At 37.2% G+C, this 16,136-nt stretch overlaps 1 protein-coding gene across 4 annotated transcripts in view; it reads left to right on the forward strand.

Annotated features, from left to right (window-relative positions):
* The window catches only part of grb10b (growth factor receptor-bound protein 10b), a 99,241-nt gene that overhangs the window by 63,263 nt on the left and 19,842 nt on the right, over positions 1-16,136 (forward strand). The window lies entirely within an intron of this gene.

Consider the following 16,136-nt stretch of genomic DNA (forward strand, 5'->3'; position numbering starts at 1 on the left):
GCAAGCAAGCGCCAGTCTGACCTACTGCTATGCACCCCTTACCCACCAGTGCTGAGGTGATCTGCAGCGGCTTGGAGGGCAATGCCAGAGACTTCAAGGGCGATGCAGTGCCAGGGGACAAATAGCTCACAAGCATCACTCAACCCTGTCATGTTGGTATAATGACTGGAGGTAGTACTGAAGATATGTGTCAAAAATGGTCTAGCCTACGACCTCGATGCCTTGATGTGGACGTCAGGGAAGAGAGGAGGAGGCGGATTACTCTGCAGAGTTAATCTAACAAATAAATAAATGCAATTACTTCAGCTTTTGAAAATCATATTATGTAATTACAATTATTATACAATTAATTCATACAAATAAATGTATTTGTCACAAAATGAGGTGAGAGACTGATAAACTCTTTCATTCACCATTTAGTTAGCCATATGAAAAAATCACTGAATGACATCATTCTGCCTGATATCTCCTTTTGTAAATCATATGGATACAAAACAAAATAGAGGTAAGGGATGAGATGCTTTATTTCTGGATAAACAATTTTATTCAAGCACAACCTTCACAACGAAATCTCTCTTAAAATACCTTATAGGGTTATGATAATCAAAACAGTCCTGAGCTCGATCAAGTTTTGATCGCTGCAAACCAAATTGTCACTAAATATTTTCCCACTAAATAAAAATATTTTATCATTAGCTTGCTTCACACTGGAGAGCTGCTTTATAACAGAAAATCAGGTTTTAATTCTAACTGAAAGTAACACTGACTCTGGTTTTTCATGTTTAATATTGTAAAGCTGCTTGATTTAATCTATTGCATAAAGTACTAATGATATATAAATGGAGTACTGAACTGCAGAGCTCATGCAAACATCGACATCGCTGTAACCAGATGCATTTTAAACTGCTAATTTCACACTCTGGTCAGTTTTTTGCTGTTTATTTCGTTATTGAGATGAAAACATGTAGCATATGTTTACTTAATCATCCAAACACCACCCAGCAGCCTCACGTTTGGCTCTTCTGCATTTGAAGCACTGTCTTCTTCTCTTGAATTGCATCCAGGAGGACTAAATTACTGTCTTGCGCTACAATGCCACACTGGTCAAACTGCGTTACTGCAGGCTCGTACATTGGGTCATATAGATAAACGACTACTCGACTAAAACTTTTTTTTCTTTTTTTTGTCGACGTTGTCAATAATGTCAGCTAATCGTTTACCCCTAGTCCAGCATGGACAGAACAAGAGCTTAAACAAGGTGTTGTGAAGCATGTTCTTAAAAGAAAGGACCTGATCTTCTTGATGTTGTATAAAGCAAATCTGCTCAACATGTAGACAGAGAAGAGAAGTGGTCCAAGAATTGAGCCCTGAGGCACCCCAGTAGTTAGATGTTGCGACTTGTACACCTCACGTCTCCAAGATACCTTGAAGGACCTATCTCAGAGGTAAAAAATTAAACCACTGGAGTCAGGTTAATATGGACCATGATACTAAAAATGGTGTACTGTGATGATAAAAAAGTACAATGAAGCTTGTTTGTAAATGATAGTTATAGGTAACACTTTATTTTGATAGTCATCTTTAGACATTCTGCTGACTGTAAGTAACGTTGTAACTACGTCAACTACAAGTCATCTGAGTTTTAGTAGACTGTTTGCTTAATATCTGCTAAAACTTTGTTTTATATAAATATGACTATAAGTAATTGCATGAACATGTCAACATATTCTACTTACTCTAAACCTAAAAATCTACTAATCAGTTCTGGGTAATAAGTTACAAAAAAAAAAAGGTAATCCACTACAAATTACTTATTACTTCTTTAAAACTGTAATGTGATTACATTACTGATTACTGCACTTAAAAAGTAATCAGATTGCTAATCCTTTCACTTTCAAGTAAAAAATACACTTCAAAGAGAAACTATAGTTCTTTTATTAATTGAATATTTACAGAAATATAGCCTATTATTTTTATAGCCTACACTCCCAAAATCTACAAAACTTTTTTTGTTTGTTTTGTAAAATAAAGAAAACAAATAGGGTGCACTTTCTGCATTCAGTCTTTGTGAATTTCCTCCTGAAACGAGTCACTTAAATCAAAGAAAATGACCTGAGAAATACAATTTATCTAAAGAAAGCTTGAAGTGCCTATTGTTAAATGAAGTAAGCAATGTCGAAAAATAAAAATTCTCTGATTAAATAATCTGTATGAAACCAACGTGAGGTACAGTCTTTCCTGTCTGAGCTCACCTATGATGTGTCCGCACATGTCGTGTGCTATAAAATAATAATCTACACAAAAATAGGCTTGAGAGGTGCGTACATGTAAATGTCCACATCACCTCAGTGTACAAAGAAAGATTCAAGGTCATCTTTGCTGCTTTTTTGTTTTTGGAAGGAAACACACTGTGAGGAATATGCCTTGAATTGTAATGGCTTAATGCAGCAGATGATATCATTCTAAAGAGTCATTTATTTTTTCCTTATATTAGTGTGACTCTGACAAACTTGTACACACTCACTTGTTGAAATTTTTCCAAACTATAATGGCAGACTAAAATATGTTGAGTGAAACATTTTTAAATATGATTCATACGAATTGAAATACAACCTTTCATTGAAAAAGTTACCTCAGATCTGAGCTGTGTGTAGGATCTTGAAAGGTTATTTTGAGAAATGTGTGTCAGGTGCTCCTATTATATTGCAGCTAAATTACATAGCAAGGAAGATCTGTATTACAGATAGCTTTTCACCCTCCTGGTCACCTGTGTGATGATGCAGTATGTGCCGGTTTTAGCCGGTGGTGTGTGTGTACGTGTCATCTCACACACCCAGGTGAGCTCCTGGGCATGAAATCTGCAGATTTTCTCTGCTAGGCTGATACCAGTCACAACAGAGCTGTTGACAGATGCTGGCTTGGAAACTGGCCAGGCTCTGGTTTAGTCTTAGGCTTCTCCAGAGTCAAAGAGCCAATTTTATCCTTTAACCCACTGAGCAAGTCGATACCTGACTGGATTACTGACTGCTAAGTACAGTTGTGACTGAGAACAGTGATTTAAGCAGTTCCTTCAGAAGGACACTAATTAAAACAAGACGTATAGTACAAACTGCCAATATACTAATTTTGTCTTGCTGAGGTGCACTGCCAAAAGCATTGTCTTAAAGTTATCTTGACCCCAGTGAACAGAAATAGAATTCCATATGTGTTTACAGGGTCAAATTTTATAAATCTAGACCGCAAGAGATACAGCATGCTGTTTTCAAACTATTATCCACAAATGATTCTTAGTTCATTGTTAATTTCCTTGTTTTTTAAATCCTTCCCATTCACCAGGGTTAGTGAGTCTGCCCTGAACTGCTTTGTCAGCATTTTGAAGACTTATAGCTGAGTAGCTCAGAGTTGTCAGCATAGAGCAGCTGGATTCATGTAGGTCACGCATACGGCACGTAGCTGTCAGCCTTTAGGCTCTCATCTGGAGTGCAGGAATGCATGTCTTTCAGAGGAAAAGAAAAAAAAAAATAGGAGAGAGAAAAAGAGACAGCGGGAAAGCCACAATTGTGCTTTTCTTTTTGGTTCTTTTTAAAGAAATGTCATGAAATGTGTAAAGGATCTAGATCGAATACAATTTTCAGAACTCACAACTATCAGAATTGTTGTTTGTCCACTCGAAGTTTTTTTGAAAGATGTTTCAACAAGATGAACAATTGGTATGTTGGTAAAAAAACAGTACAATCCGTCAAACACACTGTACTCCTATCTCTTACAGCCTTGTTTTCATATATGATGGTAGACTACCCAGGCTAAGGTCTATTATGGAGACTTAGTGAAGCGGAGTGGGCAGTACTGTACAGAATTCCATGTTTTAAATGAGAAAGCACTTTCACCTTTGGCCTCATTCTTCTGCTGGCTTAGTTTGAGAACCTAATTCCAGTCGGTTCCTCACCCCATTCAAAATCCAAGTACTCTGGTTAATGATGGCTGAGAGCTGGATCCTTAGAAAAGGTTCAGCGGTATCACACACCAGAGGTTAACAGTTTAATCCTTAGAGGAAATTTTGAAAGAATTTATGGAAAAAGTAAACTCATATCATATACGCACCCACAGTACGTGGCTCACAGATATTTCAGTACTTGCCGGGACAAAGAAGTTTGCATTATTTGAAGATGATTGAGTTCAAATGCCTTTTTTTTCATCAGCAAACATGATATTTGACAAGTTGGGAAATGAAATATATGACCCTTTAAACCAATTTGATTGATGTGGTGCCTGAGCAAGACAAGCCAGTCTTTTGAAATGTTTTATAGCTTTGTCCCACATCACCATCTGTTCATGAAAGAACCACCAAATAATCCCATCGCCTAGGCCTTTGACCACTGCTCATTCTTAATTCATAACATTTGTTTAATGAATAGTTCATTTAAAAATGAAAATTCTGTCATCATTTACTCACTTTCATGTCTTTCCAAACTTAATGGTTTTCATTCTTCCCTGAAATACAATGGAAGATATTTAGAAAAAAGTTTGGAAAAAAGTGATCACTTTAAATGAACAGTTAAACAGACTAAAATGTTATGCCCTCTCAATTGGAGCACCCTAAGGGGACATAGTGAAGGAACAAATATATGGAAGGAAAAATTATATTGAGATTATTTTGTTTTTGCTTGCTAAATGTTGTGTTCCACAAACAAGAAAGAGTGACTTTTACGAGTCAAAGCAGAGTTTCTTGGGGACATGCAATACTTTTTATGAGCGAATACAAGTTTTGCAAGCATAAGTAAAGTTTCTTGATCGATTGGAAATATTTTGCAAATGATCACAAAAGCATTTAAAAATATTATTATTTTTTTTTTTTCTTCATCAATGTGTACCCTTAGGGTGCTCCACAGATTTGAGAGTGGATAAACTTTCAATCTGTTTATACTTAAATTTCAGACTGTTCATTCAAAGTGATAACTGGATTCCATGATATGGACCAAAAGATCTAAAACATTTTCCAAAATATATACTGTTGTAGGGCAAGGTTGCCTAACTCTGTCCCACAAAGATTAGTTCCAACCATGCTTCAACACACTTACCTGTAGTTTAAAAATAATCCTTATGGACTTGATTAGCTGAATCAGATGCATTTAATGAGGGTTAAAGCTAAACTCTCCAGGAGTAAGGCTCAAGATGAACCTGCCTTTGAGGACCTGTACAAATCAAATAAATTGATCAGTGCACACAAACTGTATGCAGACTACATCAAAAACACAAACCTCAAAAATGGTATAATGTCAAACCTTGTGCATTAAGTTCCGCAGAAGAAAGAGCATCATATAAGTTTGGAAGGACAAGTATTGTATTAGGTTAAACAATGTATTAACCCTAACTACACAAATCAATCTTTCATTGATAGTAGCATTGATATTCACATACTTGGATAAACCATGTTTTCAACCTAAATGATGATAGAGCTTTTATGATTGGTAAAATATCTTACAGATACAGTATTGTTCAAAATAATAGCAGTACAATGTGACTAACCAGAATAATCAAGGTTTTTAGTATATTTTTTATTGCTACGTGGCAAACAAGTTACCAGTAGGTTCAGTAGATTGTCAGAAAACAAACAAGACCCAGCATTCATGATATGCACGCTCTTAAGGCTGTGCAATTGGGCAATTAGTTGAAAGGGGGGTGTTCAAAAAAACAGCAGTGTCTACCTTTGACTGTACAAACTCAAAACTATTTTGTACAAACATTTTTTTTTTCTTTCTGGGATTTAGCAATCCTGTGAATCACTAAACTAATATTTAGTTGTATGACCACAGTTTTTTAAAACTGCTTGACATCTGTGTGGCATGGAGTCAACCAACTTGTGGCACCTCTCAGCTGTTATTCCACTCCATGATTCTTTAACAACATTCCACAATTCATTCACATTTCTTGGTTTTGCTTCAGAAACAGCATTTTTGATATCACCCCACAAGTTCTCAATTGGATTAAGGTCTGAACATTAATTTTGTTGGTTTGGAACCAAGACTTTGCCCGTTTACTAGTGTGTTTTGGGTCATTGTCTTGTTGAAACAACCATTTCAAGGGCATGTCCTCTTCAGCATAGGGCAACATGACCTCTTCAAGTATTTTAACATATGCAAACTGATCCATGATCCCTGGTATGCGATAAATAGGCCCAACACCATAGTAGGAGAAACATGCCCATATCATGATGCTTGCACCTCCATGCTTCACTGTCTTCACTGTGTACTGTGGCTTGAATTCAGAGTTTGGGGGTCGTCTCACAAACTGCCTGTGGCCCTTGCACCCAAAAAGAACAATTTTACTCTCATCAGTCCACAAAATGTTCCTCCATTTCTCTTTAGGCCAGTTGATGTGTTCTTTGGCAAATTGTAACCTCTTCTGCACATGCCTTTTTTTTAACAGAGGGACTTTGCGGGGGATTCTTGAAAATAGATTAGCTTCACACAGACGTCTTCTAACTGTCACAGTACTTACAGGTAACTCCAGACTGTCTTTGATCATCCTGGAGGTGATCATTGGCTGAGCCTTTGCCATTCTGGTTATTCTTCTATCCATTTTGATGGTTGTCTTCCGTTTTCTTCCACGTCTCTCTGGTTTTGCTCTCCATTTTAAGGCATTGGAGATCATTTTAGCTGAACAGCCTATCATTTTTTGCACCTCTTTATAGGTTTTCCCCTCTCTAATCAACTTTTTAATCAAAGTACGCTGTTCTTCTGAACAATGTCTTGAACGACCCATTTTCCTCAGCTTTCAAATGCATGTTCAACAAGTGTTGGCTTCATCCTTAAATAGGGGCCACCTGATTCACACCTGTTTCTTCACAAAATTGATGACCTCAGTGATTGAATGCCACACTGCTATTTTTTTGAACACACCCCTTTCAACTAATTCAACTAATTGCCCAATTGCACAGCCTTAAGAGCGTGCATATCATGAATGCTGGGTCTCATTTGTTTTCTGAGAATCTACTGAACCTACTGGTAACTTGTTTGCCACGTAGCAATAAAAAAATATACGAAAAACCTTGATTATTCTGGTTAGTCACATTGTACTGCTATTATTTTGAACAATACTGTACATAAAAAAGTGAATTAAGTTGGAAATTTGTTGGACAGTTTTCAGAAATTTATTTACATGAAATATTTTATTTTATGTTAACCCTGTGTTCGGCAAGGCCCAGAAATACAATGGGGATCAAAGCCAAAAGTCTGACCATGTTCAAGTTCAAATTTAAGAATGATGCTAAAGCCAACCCAGGCTCATTCGAAATACGGGACTTTAAATACATTTCTGCATCACAGTCATTACGTGACTGTACTGTACGTTTTGCGCAGTTTCAAAGTCAAACATCCAGTTTTGTTACGTTGATATAGGTGCGTATTGCTGTGTTTGTATTCCACTGCTTCAGGTACGTATTGCGGTGGTTTGTAATCTTAAAGCCACCCGATAACCTAACCTTAAACCTACCCGATAGTGTTAACAAATGCAAAAATAATTTAAAATGCATTTGTTGATGCAGCCGTGCTGTTTTAACTTCCTTATGCAGTTTTGAGCTGTTTTGTTGAACCGTAGTTTCATAGGGTTCGTACCAGAGCTCTTCTTCTCTGAAGTGCAACTGCATATCACGTGAGCTACCGAGCAAACCTACTGAATTAAAAAACACATGCATATGAAGCTGTATATGTGATCACCGAGTTTAAAAGTATCAGTTTTCAAATCTCGCAGCATATTAAAATCGTTTCGAATTTATAACATAATATTCCTCAAGTAATTATGCGAAACTTAGGCTTTATTAATCGAAACAGTGGACCTGCAAATCATATTTTGTGTAAAAAGGAATAAAAGTTTTACTGCCTGAAACTGAAGCAATTGGTGTGTATAGGTAAGTTTTTTTGAGTTTCACAGAAAGGTGGAGTCACGTATTTCCAATGAGCCTATGTTGGCTAAAGCTCTTATATAAGACTTTGTCAAGTGAATTTTCTTTTGGAGACATCCAAAGGGCAACGGATATCCACTTTAAGCTCCTGCATGTAACAAGCCATGTGACAGATGAAGGGTAAGCTTGTGGAAGTTGACCCAGCTTGCATCATACATATCTAGATTTCATCACACATCAATCAGAATCTCTTTGTGTGAATCCTTAAACTGTGAAATGGATCTCTGCCATGTGAGTGAATGGCCTTTAGTTCCTCTAGTTATGGAAAGGAGGAGTTAGTGTCTGGGTGGCATGAATGTGAAGAATTGTTACAGTGCTGCTTGACCTGAAATTACTGTTAAATCAAAAGTAATGATGTCATTCTTTTTGTCTGTTGGGTTTTCGTCCCCAAACAGACAATGACCTGCTGTTGGGCTGAATGAGCGGCCCTGCAGCCCAAGGACACAATTAAACTCCCTGGTCCTATTGGGGAAATATTTGGCTCTTTTTTGGTTTTATCTCAGTTGGATACCAAAGGCTAAAGAGGATGTCCATTCAGGACTGGATTGTTAGTGCCTACGTGTGTGGCTGAGAGTGAGATGAGGGGCCAAAAGATCGGACAGCAGGGATTCATCCACTCATATAGTGTCCGTGTGATCTATATATAGATCCTCTGTTCCTCCACTTGCTGGCCCAGATGAAAAAGAAAGCTTTTTTGCCAAAGACATATGCCAACTGAGATTCAAAGGATTTAATATAGTCATTGTCACAAATGTACTTTATTTATTTATTATTATTATTTTTTTTTTGGTTCCTTTGTTTTACTTTTTTTTTTTTTTTAATCCAGATAGCTTTTTGTATTTTTATGAATCCACTATTTCTGACAGGGTTATAGACTTTTTGTCCACTGCATTTTAAGGCATTTTTAACTATTTCTAAAAAGCATTTAAACTTGTCAAAAGTCATCACATTATGTGACTTAATAATGACATTGTTATTAAGAGTTATGAAAGTTTATTTATTTAACCTTATTTATTTGACCTTCTTTCTTTTTTCTTTCTTTCTGTCCTCTCCTCCTTTGTGTGGGGGTGTTTTGATGATGATCAGCTGTTTTTGTAGTTCATTAAAACCTCAGTGTGGTGAAGACTACAGTTAGAGTTGTGAAGCAAGCTCAGCATTTTTGGCCCAGCAGAGACGACACTGTAACCAAAAGGCAGTGCTGGCTTATTTTAGCTCAAGGTTAATCATATGGTCGCAATTACATTTTTGGAGTTGTGTCATCTGACAGGAGTGTCCAATTCAAAATCACTATCTTTGTCACAATAGATAGAGGACATTATTATTGTCTGTTTTACACTTGTCAGTCCTACCCAAAAGAAATGGCTGATAAATATGGTGAAAAAAACCCCAATAACAATATAATAAAATACAAATAAATTAATAATGGTTTAATTGCTGGTATAATGTGTTGGGTACTGAAACCCTGTATTAAATTGGTCCGGGTGCTAAATTATAAAAGACCGGAGTATCAATATGCTCTGACGTTAAAGGTTCTGCTGTCAGTACTGGAGAAATTAAGAAACTCAAAGGATTTTCTCCCAAATGTTCTCATCCACTTAAGACATAAACTGTGTTTAAGTGAATACTCTTCAAGTTAATGGAGTTAATGGAATCCAAGATAATGCTCTCTATGTATTTAATTGTTTGGACATGCACCCGAAGCTCAAAATTTAATTTTCTTGTCTATTTTGGAGCACGCCACACACACACACACACACACACACACACGTTTATTTTTGTGAAAAGTGGGGACATCCCATAGGCGTAATGGTTTTTATACTGTAGAAACTGTATTTTCTGTGGCCCTACACCAACCCTACACCTAACCCTAACCCTCACAGGAAACTTTGTGCATTTTTACTTTCTCAAAAAAAAAAAAAAAAAAAAAAAAAAACTCATTCTGTATGATTTATAAGCATTTTGAAAAATGGGGACATGGGTTATGTCCTCATAAGTCACCCTCTCCTTGTAATACCTGTGTCATACCCATGTCATTATACAGAGTTGTGTCCTGATATGTCACAAAAACAAGAACACACACACACACACACACACACACACACATTTCAGCCTGAGAAACAGCATCTCATGTGCGAATTGTGCTTTTAGCAATTTATCATCAAACATGTCCCACAATTTAGCAAAAGAAAAGACGTAATTTTACACTAGGGCTGCACGATGTGTCCTTTAAGCATCGATATCGCGATGTACGAATCCACGATAGTCACATCGCAGGATGTGCAATGTAGGCTGTCGTAGTTGATCTGTTATTCGTTAACTGTACGGGCCAGCTGCTCCCCGGCCCTTGGCGAATGTGTGTGTGAGAGAGAGAGAGAGAGAGAGAGAGAGAGTGAGTGAGTGAGAGAGCGCGCGCGAGAGAGAGAGAGCCCCGGCCGCATGCTCACCGTCTTCAAACAACAGGAGCGCTGTCTTGCTCTCTCTCCTTCGCGCATATTAATCAATTGACACGATGATGTCGATGTTTAAATCATTTAAAATTAGAATGTAAGTGTGGTCACACCATTTTTGTTTATAATAAAAAAAAATATTAGATTTCATATCGCAATATATTGCAGAAAAATAAAATATCGCAATGTCATTTTTTTCCCAATATCGTGCAGCAGAACTGATTCTGACATTATATTTTGGTTTTAGGGAGGAACGAATGCACACCGCTGTGATGGAAAGGAGTTGCACTAGAAGAAATGCCGCTATAATCCTTAGAAGCCAAAGTTTAAATAAAAAATAAAGTTAGCTTAATATAACAGCACAGGCAAATGTAAGCAAATGTGCTTTTCCTCTGCGTTAGCGCAATCTCGCTTGTGAATTGTGAATAGCAAAAAATGCATCATAGACAAATGTTTAAATAGTGTTGCATATAAGAAACAGCTGGCGACTCTAGTCAGATACACTTTGCAAGACAATGTATTTATTGCAAGAATATGTGTTTTTATTGTATTTGTCAGTTTTACTTTGTTTCTTTGTTCATGTGCTTACTGTATCTTATGTATATAATACACTAAAATGCCTGCACACTAGTGCATTTACAAATGTACGTTTTATAATAATTTCATTAAATATATATTTTACATTTCAGAATATAAAGCAATGTTAATTCAGCTCCTAATTTGTCATATATAACAAAAAGTATCGATAAGAAAGCCGGTTAAGTACCAGATCGATTAGCAGTATCTGTAAGAGTAGTAATACCATTAAAACCCTAACTATACCCATCCATAGTTATTACATTTTTATGGAAGGCTGGTTCTGCCACTGAATAATAACAATAAAAAAAAACAATTGCAGACTGTAAATTAACTATTGTGAGAAATATAATCTTGCAATTTATTTCCTGCATGTCACTTCTATAGATTGTTGTAGATAAATTTAAATGTTAGTCTAATAGATGAGGCAAAAAAAAATTTCAGTCCAATTAAGCCAACCAGTCAGTCAAGACACACTATCCACATAATCTGTCATCATCCACCTACTCTAATGTCAACTCGTAGTCCTTTATTCATGTAGCACAAAAGGGGTTCAGAGATCACATCTGTTCTTTTCTAAACTACAAAAAATTATAGTTGATCAGTCAGGCCTCAAGTTTATTTGGACCTCCGCATGGTGTGTTAATGAATACATATAAAGACAGATATTGTTAAAATGTATAACCCAATCTGACACAATAATTAGAAAACAAGGAGCGTTTGATGCTTGACTCATGAATCAGCACAGTCACCCAGGCAGGCTGCCAGGATTGATAAAGGGGTTAGCTAGAGTCCCATGGTCGCCTGGCAGTGTCTTATAGAAAAAAGAAACATGTTTTTCCAGAGCCCTCTGATTGTTCCTGCTCTGGTTTTGTCTCACTGTCTCATTAGAGGAGAAGTCAGGCCTTAGCCTTCAGCACGCAATAACTCGGAGGAGGATTCTGGTCATTAAAAATGTACTTGTAACCTGAGGGGAGGAGGGAGGGTGAATCTGTCCGTGCTTATCAATGGATGACTTACAGGCAATAATTTTCCAGGCCAGAGGAGGATTATAAGGTTGCAGGACCAGTGATGGCAATGGCATTTTCCAAAGCATTTTGAGGTCATCCTATCGGACAATTGTTTTTTTCTTTTTTCATGCGTCATTTACACACATTCTTCAATGGATAATTTACAACAAGCGTCTTGTAAATTACATGGTAAATATTAAGGTACAACGGGACTTAAGGCACAACTTAAGGATGTGCTTTCTCTATACTCCTTTAGTGTTTTTTTAATAAACTTTGATAGAGCAACACATTTTGTGGAAGAAGAAATCATAAAAGCAGTTGTAAGGTGGTAAGGAGGGCATTTTACCTCACACTCAGTGTAAAGGGCTTGCCAGCATGAAGACAAAAATTAGTTTCAGTTGAATTCAATTAAAATATTTTTGTTTTGATTAAATAATTTACTTTTCACAGAGTTCACACTCTCACTTACCTACTGGCAATGTCCAAAGTGCATTTGATTGTGATTAGGGGACAAAACAATTGCCTGGGGTCCCTGAATTTTATATATTATTATACTATTTTCACACTTTTTGCATAATTTGCAACCTGATTTGAAGTGATCACAAATTATATTTACCTTTTTTTTCACACATCACATGTATCATCACTTTTACTTTTTTTCCCCCTTGGTAAAGTACGCTGTCATTTCAAAATACTTTTTAAAGAGCACGGTTCTCTATTGTAGTGAAAATGATACCACAACTCTGTGACAGTCATATAAATCATTCTCACAAAATGAATATTGAGATAATGTGTATTTTATTAATTTAAACCATTTTAAAGCCGCGCTGCACCATAACAGCTAAAGCCTGTCTACACAAAGCGACTGTTGAAAATTTGTAATTTGCGCTAATACGTCATAAATAGAACGCAGCAGCAGTTTTCTGTCAGGTATTTTTCGCGACGTGCCACGCAGCATCCAGTGTAGACAGCATCTCTGATTATAATGTAGACAGTGTAGACACTGTGGTAGGGTAGAGATTTACTAAAACTGACAGTTCTTCTGAATGTTTTTACAGCAGATTTGAAAAACAAGAGTCCCACAAGCACACATAGACATATTCATTGTCTTCTCTACAGCAATGTCTACCTAAAGTATGTAAAATAGCGTTCAGGGATTTGTTTCCAAGGTTTTCATTCCTGGGGGCCTTGGTGAAAGGTGTTGCAGGGGGCGCTTGGACAGATCTATAAAACATATTATTTATACAGAACATAAATGAAGCTGACACTTGTAAATTAACCAGTTGATTCCTTTTTAAAAATGTGAAGAAACTATACTGGGCAGTAGAATTGGCTCTTTATTCCCTAAAACAGTTATTTATTTAGTCTATGTGACTCAGAGACATGAGCACACTGGAAAACAGGAAAGATGAAAGACAGGAAGTGTTGGTCTTAGCCTGGAACCAAACGTTAACACCATTCCTTACCTCTAACAGCTTTAATTACTGACTGGAAAAGTAGGTGTGGTAATATTTGTTGGTTTCATTAATGCCAATTTTATGACAATCTGGTATCATTACTTACTTGACTTATGAATTAACCACCTGAAGACATTCATTCTTCTTATATGTTTTCCCCAATACTGTCAGGAAAAAGACTCTTGCGTGACAATATAATTGTGTTATGTAACTTAATATTTCTATTTTGGGATTGACTGGAACATCTCATGGCTGATGCATTCATTTGCACATTGCAGTCTGATTGCTAACTAATCTTTGTTTTTCTTGGTAAATAGGAGAGTTAGCTATGCTCTCTGGAGGCTCTTGGGGACTCTGAAAGATTCCAATGACTTCCAGATTTGCAATGGAAAAAGTTCCTACGTTTTGGAAACAAACACTTGTCAGAGCCTAGCAGTTAGCATATGTGCTCAGACACTTTTGGTCATCATTAACTCACCCTCATGTGATTCTAAACTCATACTACATTTTTTTTCTACAAAACAAGATGTTTTGAAGGATGTCCAACGGTTCTTTCCATATAACAAAAGCATATTGTGTAAAGCTTCACAAAGGTGTCATAAAAGCACTCCATATGTCTGTATTCCAAGCATTTTTAAGCAATGCAGTATCTTTGTTTTGATTGCCCTTTGCTTTTAGCTCATGAATCTTAATTGTGTTTTCACATATTCAAATGGCATACACATGACACAAATTTGAAACTAGTTTGTAACTTCATTTCTATTCCATTTCCTTGCTTCTTTTAGTAATGTTTGTCCTCACTACTGCTATCAGGGGCAATAAAATATTATTCGAAAAATTGTTAATTTTAGTGATCAGGGATGTTGATAAAAAAATCAAAGTGTGTGAGACATATAATATTATAAAACTTAACTTATTAACAGTAATATTTGACATGACATACACACATTTGATTTGCTGAAGGAGACTGGTAAATAAGCTTACTGGTTTATCCTTTACATGCTGGTTTCTACTTGGTCCAGAATTTAATATTTAAAATAGATAAATAGATAATAGATAAATAGATAAAAAATAAACAAATCTCTAATATGACTTTGTCTCAAAAAGTGGGGTGGGGGGGGGGGGGTGTAGATATACATATTTTTGTTAAATAATGGTATGTCCCTGATGGTTATACTATAAAAATAAAAAGGTCAAGATGACAATGTAAAAATTTACAGACAAACTCCTACATAAAGTCCAACAGTAACCATTTGGTAATATGGGTCAGTAGGGTAATGTTGGACCTGCTGTACATTGCAAGACATGGTTGCAGCTTATGACGCTACGAGATGGTGAGTGCACATATGGGACCCAGTCTTCTCCCCTCTGACTGCCAAAATGGTATAGTGATGAGTGACAAAGAGGAGAAGAGGAGGAGCAGTCAGACCAGCTGGAGCACTGGAGAGTTTGCATACCTTTTATGTTACCACCCCTACTGACTCTTTCTTCTGGACTGATTCCAGCACTCCCTCCAGCCCTCTATCCCCGACTTCCTCTTGCTGCCTTCCTTCCTCCCCACCCCCATAACTGAAATAGTCTCCTAAAGGATTGAAAGGGATTGAGTCGTCCATTCTGTCCGGTTTCCTGTGGACACAGAAAGTTAATTTTAGCAGGGGCAGTCAAGCAGATATGCGTGTCAATACAGAGAGAGATCAAACCTTGAGATGAAACTCCATTAAAGAGAAAAACTCAATTAAATTCCACAGAAATGGGTGGGTGTAGCCTCATTGTGTCCGTCTTCTGTTGAATTAGCTATCTTAAAGTTTGTGTCTGACTTCCTTGTTTGCATATGTCTTTAGGATTGTCTGTGAGAATTCAGGGGTCCCAAATGAAACCGCTGGGGTTTGCTTTTTAGTTTTATTTTTTATCGGCTTTAGTGGAGGAATGTTGGCATAAAGTTTGGCTGGGGGGAAGGCAGTGAGCGGCGTCTCAAGTGTTGGCATTTGTTTCATTTCAACTGTAATGAGTCTTGCCCTATCGTGAGAGAAATTTCTGGCTTCAAACTAACAACTTCAAAGCTGGGCTTTTGAAAGTAAGAAAACGTTCAACAAGTCCTCACATGAAACTCATTCAAGACTCTGGAAATGAAGGTTTAGACAGCTGAGAAGCTTTGTCTGTCTGGTCCTATCGCCCTCTCCACTTCAGAGGAAAGAAACGAGCTGCTAAAGACGAGCTGTTCTCATTTCGAGAGTGAAAAGAAACTGAAGCTATGCAGAAGGGGGAAAGAAAAGTTAAGGCTGTGCGTGCGTATGACTGCACGTCTGTGTATGTGCGTCTGTCGATGTGTGTGCGTGTTTGAGGGGTGTGTAAGTTTGTGTGTGCGACTGTGTCTGTGTGGGAATGATTACATCAGCTTGAGCTAGCCCTATGATTGGTTAGGGAAGTGTGGTTTGATTCACTACCTAAAAGCCTGTGGCTGTAACCCTTTGTGAGGGGAACAGAGGCAAGTTGTCTGCCAAGCTGGAAACAGTGCCATCTGCATGCTCTGTCCTGCGCCAAAGCTAGACAGAGAGAGAAAGAGAAGGAGGGAGATTGTGACAGGTAGGATATGCTGAGCCACTGACGGGAAGAAGCATCTGCAAAGCATCGGAACTGCTTTTTTCCTTTTTCCGGTCCTTTTTTTCTCTCTTGTGGAGTTGTGGAG

Source organism: Carassius gibelio, chromosome B16 (genome assembly GCF_023724105.1).
Source record: "Carassius gibelio isolate Cgi1373 ecotype wild population from Czech Republic chromosome B16, carGib1.2-hapl.c, whole genome shotgun sequence".
In the NCBI taxonomy this organism is placed as follows: Eukaryota; Metazoa; Chordata; class Actinopteri; order Cypriniformes; family Cyprinidae; genus Carassius; species Carassius gibelio.